The following is an 11,755-nucleotide window of genomic DNA, read 5'->3' on the forward strand; positions in this document are numbered from 1 at the left end:
GTGAAGAAACCTTATTTAGAAATCAGAATGCCTTATTTGTAAGCATAAATTGGTACTAGAAATGCATGCCGTCTTTAAAGGGTTACATATGTTCTTGCTCTATGTGTGGTAAAAATGTATCTAATTATGGTATCACATGTTTGCCTATGCTGTATGGAGTGCTGAGATATTCAGCAAAATATGGAAATGAGAGCCTGGGAATAAAATAGTGTTTTATCATGAGCTGTCAGATGTAGGATTCTGCCTCATTTGCTGACCTTGGTAGAAAGTTTATAGGAAATGAAGAAGGAGACTGCGGTCAGAAAGACTTCTGCTACATGTAAGTCAGTGATAATGAAATCATGCAGAACTGTATTAAAATGTTTCTTCTAAAGTTATTTTGGTAGTCAGTCTAGAAAATTGGAGGCAGAAATCCAGGCTTTTTCATTTAGTCATGAAGACCTTAAAAACGCAGTGGTGTGTTTTCTTCTGCCATGACACACAGTTCAGCTTAGCCAATGCCTCAGTATCCATATACAGGTGGTTCTCGACTTACAACAGTTCGCTTAGTGACTGTTCAAAGTTACAACAGCACTGAAAAAAGTGACTTATGAACATTTTTCATACTTAAGCCCATTGCAAGCATCCCCATGGTCAGATGATTTATTTTCAAATGTTTGACAACTGACTCGCATCTATGACGGTTTCAATGTCCTGGAATCATGTGATCACTTTTTGCAACTTTCTGCTAAGCAAAGTCAGTGGGGAAGTCGGATTCACTTAACAACAATGTAACAACAGTAACAGGCTCAAGCTCAATCCCTCCAAGACAGAGTGGCTGTGGATGCCGGCATCCCGGTACAGTCAGCTGAGTCCGCGGCTGACTGTTGGGGGCGAGTCATTGGCCCCGATGGAGAGAGTGCGCAACTTGGGCGTCCTCCTGGATGAACGGCTGTCTTTTGAAGATCATTTGACGGCCGTCTCCAGGAGAGCTTTCTACCAGGTTCGCCTGGTGCGCCAGTTGCGCCCCTTTCTAGACCAGGATGCCCTATGCACGGTCACATCTCGTCTCATCTCGTCTGGATTACTGCAATGCTCTCTACATGGGGCTCCCCTTGAAGGGCATCCGGAGGCTTCAGTTAGTTCAGAATGCGGCTGCGCGGGTGATAGAGGGAGCCCCTCGTGACTCCCGTGTGACACCTATCCTGCGCAGACTGCACTGGCTACCTGTGGCCTTCCGGGTGCGCTTCAAGGTTTTGGTAACCATCTTTAAAGCGCTCCATGGCATAGGGCCGGGTTACTTACGGGACCGCCTACTGCTACCGAATACCTCTCACCGACCCGTGCGCTCTCACAGAGAGGGACTCCTCAGGGTGCCGTCAGCTAGGCAGTGTCGTCTGGCGACACCCAGGGGAAGGGCCTTCTCTGTGGGGGCTCCCACCCTCTGGAACGAACTCCCCACAGGACTTCGTCAACTTCCGGACCTCCAAACCTTCCGTCGCGAGCTTAAAACACATTTATTCATCTGCGCAGGACTGGATTAGACTTTAAATTTATATTGGTTTTAAATGGGTTTTATTATTTATATTGTTTTTTAATAATTCGGCCTTGTAGAATAAGTTTTTTAATTGTTATTTTAGTTTGTATTTATATGTGCTTTTTACTTGCCTGTGAACCGCCCTGAGTCCCTTGGGAGATAGGGCGGTATATAAATGTGATTAATAAATAAATAAATAAATAAATAAATTGTTGCATTAACATTAGTACTACAACATTAGTAACGTTAGTGTTACTAATTTAACAAGTGCAGTTAAGTGCATTCACTTAACAAATGTGGCAAGAAAAGTCGTAAGATGGGGCAAAAAGTCATTTAACAAATGTTTCATTTATCAACAGAAATTTTGGGCTCAACTGTGGTCGTAAGTTGAGGACTACTTATAGTGTTTTTGTTGTTTTCATCTGCTAACACTAGCTAATAAGCAGAGAAGGGATGGGAATCTTGTAATGTCATAGCACTGTTAGACATTAAAGAGAGAACCAGGCAGGCAGCTGACATTTCTGGCAGTAGACTTTCTCTCACAAAGCCGGGTCATTCTGCTTGAAACATTAATTCTAATCTTAGTGATGATTTGTAACCTGGAAATATTTCCTAGTTTACCAAAAGTGTAAAGTGGGATAATTCCACATTCAGTTCCATTAAATTTTGTCGAAGAAGGGCATGCAATCTTGAAATTATTGGATAAATAAACACCACAGAATGTGTATACAATATAGGATGCTTATATTTAATTCATGTTTTTTTCTGGGTGTTTTGACTTCCCATAGGTTTGATTTTCTTGCAACATTGAATAATCCTAAATCTAGATGTTGAAATCATAGTGATTATCTATTATTGTCTATTAAATACTCCCAACATTTTTTCCACTAACCCCACCATAGTTTTCTACAATTTTTAAGTAAGTACCTCTGAAATGGGAGTGCTAATATTTATGTCCAGTGATTCTGTTATAAAAGATTCTGAAAAAAATCCCAAAGTTCTGTGTACATGTAACAGATAGTGCTATTTCATGAAATTATGATGTGCTTTTACTGAGAGGCATTGTGCCACATTCTACTTTTCATTCTTCCTGATAAATATAAAACGTGGATACGTTTTAGCAACAATGACCATTTCACAATTGTGCTAATTGCTTCTTCACATAAGAGAAACAGTTTCTTGCTGTACAAATGAATAGAATTTGCTTTACCATTGGAATAACGTGCGCACAATTTTTAGATATAAAGGAAAACGACGAAGAACAAGATAGAATGAAACAAACGAAGGATTATGAATACTGGGATGCCTATGGGTATGACTGAAGAAACTATTTTAAACATCTTGCCACCTGTTCTTATAAAGGTATAATATAAAAGTTCGATATTTCAAACATATTTTCTCACGTAGTAAGTCTGCCAGATCTGCCTTCAGAAGTCTTGATTATTAACAATGAGAAGTAGAAAATTCTACTCCTATGTTCTTGTCAACCGACATTTTGCAGCTCAAATCTGGTACTCCTGTCATACATCTTAGCACATACCTGAGAAAATGATCTAGATAAAACTTCAATCTTTAATAAAAATAGAAATTAGATTTGATATTAGTACAGAAATAGGCAGTATCCTATAAATTTATATTGTACTATACTATTCTACACTGCACTGCACTGCACTGCACTGCACTACACTACACTACACTACACTATGCTATATATTACATTTATTATATTATATTTTTAAAGTTTCATGGGACTTACTGCAAGTTAAATAGCTGTAGAATTAGAGAGCTATAATACTAAGCTAGAATAAACACATTTCATAAATGAATGACTTATTCTGAAATAGTGGCATATAAGATTATCCTGTTGGTATTAAAGGGTAGAGCAATCTTTTTAATGTTGTTTAGTTTGGATATTCTTTTAGGTTAAAATTATTATTGCATTATTCAGAATTAATGTGATCATTCTTGCCACTGAAGCATATTTGTTAGGCTGTAAGTAATAAATATTACAGGAAATATTACATAATAGTTAACTTGGTATTTACAGTCACAATATTATGAACTAATAATAATCCATTCTTTTCTTTTTTAGGTTTTTAATCTTACAACCCTTGAAAATCATGTTTATTGATGATCTATTCTATGCCTTCATTTAAAAGTTTTAATTATTTCATCTTACAAGCACAATTAAAAATGTAAACTTTAGCAACGGGTTGTCTGATTTATATTTTTGGTTACATTTCTCCATAAAGGTTTGGTAAGAATGGGCATGTAAAGTACTTGAATAAAACTGCATCGTACAGTGATTTTCACTATACAAGTTGTTGATGATTAATTTTTTTGTAACTTCCTGATGAACTATCTTTCTATATCCCCATAATCAGCAAGCCTGCTGTGTAATATAATTGCATTTGAAAGAGAATCACCACCTCATGAAATGAATAAACTTCATTATTAAATCTGATAGATTGAAGAAAAAACATTCAAATATCCTAACAGAATAGCATCATTTCCTGTGCTTTGAGGATAAAACACACCAATGTTTTAGGCGTTCCCTAGTTTGATGCAATTTATAACATCTGAATTTTTAGAAACTATATTCTTATAGAAGAATAAATACATTTCACATCAGTTAAATTAATAAAACCAATCTTGAAATGGGGCTAAGAAAACATTCACAGAATGTTAAGAAACAAAATATGCACAGATCTCATAAGGAAAGATATGCTGTTAAATCTAACTCCAAAATTGTATCTGAAATGTAATTATACCCTGTCAATTCATATCAACAAAAACCTATATAAATAATCATTATATGTAGAATCATCTCTTTTCCTTCCTTCCTTCCTTCCTTCCTTCCTTCCTTCCTTCCTTCCTTCCTTCCTTCCTTCCTTCCTTCCTTCCTCATCTTAATCAGTTTTTTTCAGTGATAGCTGTTGGTATTTTTCTTTCTATTGCGTTTTAGCATATTACATTATTTTTTGAACCCATAGCCATTCTCTCATAAATTATAAATACTTGTAGAACCAGCCAAATCCAATTAAGCCAGCTTAAGTTAGAGACATGGAGAGCTTTTGGAGCTATTCTTTGTTACAATATTTTTGAAAACATTTCTATCTACTCTTATCCTTATTAAATAAATATTTATTCATTTTTATTCTATTTGCATCCTGCTTTTATTATTTTTACAAGTAACTCAAGACTGTGAGTTATTTGTAAAACACACCTTCCTCTGCCTGTTTTTCCCAGTTATAGATATGGAACTTAAACCACAGTTGAATCTACTTTTTCATGGATATTATGACTATGGGAGGAACAATTATTACTGCAAAAGCCAAGACATTTAAGGGAGGGGTATGAGGAGGATCTCATGTTCTTTGTTCCTTGTGATGTTCCTTGTGATGGTTTGAGGAAAAGCATTTTTTACATATACTTTTTACTGCTCATGTAGGCTTATTTGACCATTTACCATTATTGTCTCTGAGAAATTTGGAACAGTAATGGCTAACCTTTTTGCCATCGCGTGCCAAAAGCAGACGTGGGGGGTGGTTTTGCGCGTGCATGTGCCCTCACCCATAATTCTATGTGCCCTGCCCCCTGCGCATGCACGCGCGACACCCCCCCATGCTCCCCACGTTTTGGCATGGTGAGCCCAGTAGGGGCCATTTTTTGCTCTCCCCAGGCTCCAGAGCCTTTCTAGGAACCTTTGGAGGGTGAAAATGGCCTTCCCCACCCCTCCAGGCCCTCTGGATGCAGGAAATAGCCTGTTTTCCTACTTCCGGTGGGCCCAGAAGGCCCAAAAATCAGCTGGCTGGCGTGCGCCAAAGCTGAGCTCACATGCCCACCAATATGGCTCTGCCTGCCACCTGTGGGTATAGAATGATTAATGACTGAACATCTTTTTTCAGGAATATCACAAATGAAACCTTGTCAAGTTGCCTTATTTAACCTATGTCTATACTCTTTTCCAATGGTTTTTTTGTGTGTGTGTGCCATCCCTAAATACATTTGTATTTGAAGGCTGCAAACTTCTCATGTACAGTATATGAGGCCTAAAAACAAGACAAAGTCCCAAAAACATGAGCATGTGTGGCGGGAGTGGCTTTTTGATAACCAAGATGAAAAGATTGGACATGAAGTTATCACATTGGATGGTTAAGTGGATGAGTGAGTAGATGGATGGATGGATTAGGTTTATATCCTATCTTTCAGGAATTCAAGGTGGCACACATGGAACTACTTCCTCCTAGGTTGATCTATAATAACAGTCATGTGATTTGCACTGTGCTGAGAGACTGTGACTGATCCAAATTAGTAAATTTCTTTAAGCGTCCTTGTCTGGGGCAGGCTAGAACCTGAATGTCTGTCATATAACCTCTGTTCTTCACAGGGATTCCAATTATAGCAGTACTTTAATGCTGGCTGGTGAATGAGAAACACTGAATTGAAGCATTCCAGTCCTTCCACTCAGTGATTGTGTGTCTTCCTTTAAACAAATTGGATGAAAGGAAACAGCTACCTATTTGTGTAATGTTTCTACTACAGACAGAAATAAGCCATAGAGCTGTTTATGAACAGAGGAAGAAATTCTGAGTTAAAACTACGATGGTGAAAAATAATAAAAGACTTGAAATTTTTTGCTCCATAAATACCCCATAAACCTTTATAGTTCTCCTTTCATGTATCATGTATCTTTCATCGATCTGTCAGCTTTTCCAGTTGCGTCAAAACTTCTATTTCCTTATCAAGTATTGCATATGGCAACCTGTGAAAAGATTAAGGATGGAATCATACGGATATATATTACAAAGTACAGGATAGCTTCTGCCATGCTGTGTTGATATCCCTTATTCCCCCCCTGACTGTTGAAAATATATTTAGCAATAAGCGAGCAATCTTTGGTCTAGCCTGATGCTTTTTTGCTTTGCCGAGGTAACTGCTGACAGATCCGGAGAAACAGGACAAGGACATCTGGTTTCTGAGGAATGACTATCAAGATAGCTCCCAGACATTTCTGAAATGGATTTTTGAAATTATGGTTCACCGGCAAATTAAAGCATTTTGAAATATTGATATGTGTAAAACTGAGCTGTAATGAAAGGTCAATGTGCTTTCTTTCAAAGAATATATGTGAATGACAGACAGGCTGATCTAATTTTTTTCTAGCTTTGCTGATGACTTGTTAACGTATTTGGGAATTTCTAATGTTCTGCCAATCTGCCATTGTTTTTCAACAGCCCAACCTTTTGAAGCATTGTTACACCTGTCAAAAATAACAGTAAGAATAACCTTAGGAAGATCACTAATCAATAAAGAGATATTTCTTTCAGCTCCCTTATCACTCACCTGATGTCTCCACCAGAACCTTTTTCTTCTAAATGCTTTATCCTTTTTTTAATCTCTCATACCTTTTCTAACAGAACTAACACTGTCTTTTAAAGTCTAAGTCAAGTGGATTATTTAGTGCACACTGCCTTTGATCAAAATAAATTTCTGGCACCATTTGTTGAGTTACAAGCCTTGTAGAAGGAGAGCCATGCTAGTATTATGGTAGCCAAAATCAGGAGTCTGGTAGAATCTTTTCAGACTCAAACATTTTATCAAAAGATTTAGACATTCATGACTGCAGTTCACTCTATCAGATGCAAGATGAAAAATGCAAGATGACGTTAATAATAAAATCGAAAGTTCAATCTTTCAATCAATCAATCAGAATAGAACTGGAAGGGACCTTGGAGGTCTTCTAGTCCAACCCCCCTATTCAAGCAGGAGACCCTATACTATTTCAAACAGGTGGCTGTCCAATCTCTTCTTAAAAACTTCCAGTGATGAAGCACCCACAACTCCTGAAGGCAAGCTGTTCCACTGGTTAAGTGGAACACTATTGGGAAGTTTCTCCTCAATTCCAGGTTGCTTCTCTCCTTGATTAGTTTCCATCCATTGTTTCTTGTCTTGCTTTCTGGTGCCTTGGAAAATAAGTTGACCCACTCTTCTTTGTGCAAGCCCTTCAAATACTGCTATCATGTCACCCCTAGTGCTTCTTTTCTTTAGACTAGCCTACACTAGTTGGTCTGATGAAATAAGTTGCAAATCACGAACCTTATGCCTTGTAGCATAAAATGTGTTAATCTGAAAAGGTGCTACCTGGCTGTTGGTTTTTGTGCTACAAGCAGCAACCCCAGGTCTCTTTCTCGAGCAATAGGAGACAATCATTTCTGCCATATGCACTCAGTGCCCATGGGTTGAAGACTCTGCGTAAATACATGCTTACACTGAATGTAGTCCTGTACCATACAGCTCCAAGCAGCTGCTAGCATTCCAGAGGCCTGAGAGATGCACTAAGCACTGTATTAAGAACAGTGTGGGCAAGATAAGAAAGACTGGTTGGCAGTTTCACAGGCTGCAAAAACATACATTAAAATTTCCTTGTAATCTCCCATTTGGAGGTTGATGCTCTATCTCAGGAATGCAAAATGTGTTTTCCTTGATCCTTTTTGCAGCCCTCCCCCAGGCTGTCTCAGAATGATGAGGGGGGGGGGGATTCCAAAGTTTGGGGCCTCTTTTGGTGACAAATGCCTTAGCATTTAGCAAAGGACTTAGCATATTCTGAATGCTACTTTCCCAGTGAGTCTTCATATTCTTGATTTAGCGAGTCCATTCTGTGTTGTGATTCTTGAAGAGAAAGATTGAAAGGTCTTTTTTTTTTTTTTTTGCAACTTCCTTGAGAAGATAGGATAAAACAGAGCATTGCTCATATCTATTGTGTAAGTCATACATTCAGATAATATTAGTGAGGGGGAAAATAAACATATGAGTCACCAATTACCCAGTAGGAATACTCAAGTGATAGTAGAAAGGGACGTAGGATCTATTTTCATTTTTTTTTATTGCACCTCCAGCAAATGGTCAATTAGTCTTGATGATGATAAAACTGCTAAAGTGTAAGGCATAACAAGTCTTGCTCAATGAAGTGTGTGTCTTTCACTCCTGTCCAGTTCAAACACTGGCCGCTGGGTGACTGATAACATTGTCAGTTTGCGATTAAAACCAGTTACATCATCACATACTTCATGACAAGTCATCTAGCTCCCTTCCAGACAAAACAAACATTTTGGATAAGTCTAAACCAAAATGTTATCTAGGGAGAAAAGAAATAAACAGGAGGATATTGCTAAAAATAAAATGTTACAAGTTTGAGAGAATGCAGACTTGTTTGGTGAGTGGTTTCTGGGTTTTGCCAAGTGTGCTAAGGATTTACTTGCTCAGTGATAGGGAAATTTCAAAAACTATACCCCCTTTTTTTTGTAAAAGATAGTGTCAGGTGAAATAATGCTCCAAAAAAACAGCCCTCCCTTGAGAAATACAGAAATAATCAATGCATTTTATGTACATAAAATATGAAGCATTATTTCTACAGAAGGATAATTTTTAGGGTGGAGATCTGAGTTGCATTCAGAAGGGAAACAAGTCTAGGTACATCAACAAACGTATTTATATATGCTTTAGTTTGGAGAGAGTTTATTAATTATACAGCATTCACAAATAGAAATGACATTAGTGCAAGCACTAGTCTAGTGGATCTGTCTTAACTGAGGTTTTTTTTCCTTCTAGCCAGAAAGCTCAGCTTTTCTCTCCGTTGATTTTTTTTTTAAATCAAAGTTTGGTGCTACTTTATTTCTAATTTTCAAGGAACTATTCTGCTTTTCATTTTGATTTTGTAATTGGATTGGCAGTTTGCAGAGGAAAAATTAGCCTACTGACAGATAGTGTAACCCACTAGAATATACAAGTCCAAATATATGCTGTCTCCTGCTGATCATATGTCCTTTTAATTATTTGAGGCAGATTTTATAGACCTATAAATACATCTTGGAATTACAGGCACACAAACACGGGTACATTTTGAGAATATTTCCTACAAAGCATCTGGGAGGACAAAAGTGGTCCCCCTCTAAAGAATGACAGTTATAAGAAAACTTCTTCTTTAATGTGATAATTGAGCCATTGACATGATATTAAGCCAGACCCTGAAAGGTCAGGACTTTGCTGATAAAGAAATATGCAAAGATTACCCTGCATATCTCACTGATTTCAATAAGACAGTGAGGAATAGTCTTTAAACTAAAATCATTGACCTGTCATTAAAGTGTGCTCAGCTTTCACTGGACCCTATATTTGTTATCTATAATGGAACACCTGGGATCAAAACAGAATGAAAGTTTTCGGGAACTCCCAAGAACTCCCTTGAAGAATTGTCTTGTACGAAAGCCCAGTTAAAGTCAGGCCTGCCAAATGCATTTGCCACCCTGATGTATGAAATAGCAGCAGGCTTTGCACATGTAGCTGAAATATTTCACTTTGATTGTGAATTATTGGGATTAAGGCCATCAATTATAAACATAAATAATCTCTAAGAAAAGTGACTCGCCTGCATTGCACCAGTGTTGTACCACTGGTTGTATGTAGATCAGTGTTTCCTAAATTGGGCAATTTTTGTAATACATAAACTTCAGTTCTCAGAATACCCCCAGTCAATATGACCATAGTTAAGAAGAATTTTTCTGGGCGTTGAAGTCCACACATCTAAGCAGTGGTGAAATGTAAAATTTGTTACTACCGGTTCTGTGGGCGTGGCTTGGTGGGTGGTAATGTGACTGAGTGGGCGTGGCCAACTTTTTTTTTACTTTTAAAAGCATTTTTTCTCTTCAGCTGAAGAGTAAAGAGTAAAAGTAAAAAAAATACTTTTAAAAGCATTTTTTCTCTTCAGCTGAAGAGTAAAGAGTAAAAGTAAAAAAAATACTTTTAAAAGCCTCTGACAATCCCAGCTGAGCTGCGCAATCATCAGAGGTTTTTTTTAACTTTTAAAAGCATTTTTTTGGCTGAAGAAAAAATGCTTTTAGAAGTAAAAAAAAAAACCTCTGACGATCGCGCGGCTCAGCTGGGCATGGGGGGGGCCCAGGGATTTTTGCTACCGGTTCTCCGAACCACCCGCTGCCATTGCTACCGGATCGGGTGATCCAGTCCTAACCAGGAGCATTTCACCCCTGCATCTAAGGCTACCTTCTCTGCTTCCCTTCCATGGACTAAATTCTTCCTCAACCAGATCTGGAGGCATCTGAACGTTTCACTCAGAGTATGCATTCTGTTGAGGAATGAGATTCAGCTGGATATTTCCTATTGTGCTGGCCCAATAGGGAATTAAGAATTGATAATACGATCGGTACAAAAGTCAAATAATGTGTTTCACAAGATGAAATATTCTACAGCATTATTATTGTCTGGATAGATTATTCTAACCAGAGAAGTAAAACTGGAAAGCATTCTGTGTTACATATAGGCACAATCTTGCTGAAGTTAAGCTCTGTTAAACTTTATTGATTTTTGCAGTGATAAAGTAAGTGAAGTTTAATTCACCGCTAAAATCTAAATGATATAAAAGTGCTGGATTTTTCCATGCGCACACATACAGATCCTCAGGTTTTAATTTTAATTTCATTGGGACTACTTGCTTTGGCTCTTAGAAGCAGTTAATTAATCTATCGTACCCGACTACGGTGATTAAGGCAGACCAAAAAAATGGTGTGAACATTTAAGTGAAACTAAATGTAAAATAAAAATCATCTTAACAAGTTTAAATTATGAATAAGTCCAAATTGTCCAAAGCCAACCTAGGTTCATCTTCACTTCTACTTATTTCAAAATGCTGAAAGAACCACATCCCAATTAAGGCTCACCTACAGCTGACAAACCAAAGACTCCATTCTTATCCTCTTGGCCCCTTATCTTATGGAGGTCTAAAAAACCGTCAGTCTCTTGCGACTGCCATGCTGAATACAAAGTAAATACAAACCTTCTGAAATTTCCCCTTGTTTAGAAACAACCAACCCTAACTACAGGTAGTCCTCAGTTTACAACCACAATTGAGCCCAAACTTTCTGGCATTGGTTGCGTGAATGTTGCCTACCTTTTTTGCCACCGTTGTTAAGCAAGTCACTGCAATTGTTAAGTGAATCAAGCGGTCATTCAGGAAATCTGGCTTTCTCCGGTGACTTTGCTTGTGGGAAGCTAGCTGGAAATGAAGATCATATGATCCCAGGACAGTGCAACTCTCATAAATACCTGTCAGTTGCCAAGTGCCCGCATTTCGATTACATGACCATGGGGACGTTGCAATGGTCGTAAGTGTAAAAAATGGCCATAAGCCACTCTTTTCAGTGCCATTGTAACTTGAATGGTTAC

The 11,755-nt window shown here is 37.9% G+C and overlaps 1 long non-coding RNA gene across 1 annotated transcript; it reads left to right on the forward strand.

Moving 5' to 3' along the window:
• The first annotated feature begins 242 nt into the window (after positions 1 to 242).
• Positions 243 to 3,721, forward strand: LOC131196234 (uncharacterized). Its single transcript, XR_009154676.1, has 3 exons — positions 243 to 319; positions 2,756 to 2,878; positions 3,609 to 3,721. It is a non-coding gene; the product is annotated as an uncharacterized LOC131196234 (long non-coding RNA).
• The last annotated feature ends 8,034 nt before the right edge of the window (positions 3,722 to 11,755 follow it).

The sequence above is a fragment of the Ahaetulla prasina genome, chromosome 1 (assembly GCF_028640845.1).
Source record: "Ahaetulla prasina isolate Xishuangbanna chromosome 1, ASM2864084v1, whole genome shotgun sequence".
Classification (NCBI taxonomy): Eukaryota; Metazoa; Chordata; class Lepidosauria; order Squamata; family Colubridae; genus Ahaetulla; species Ahaetulla prasina.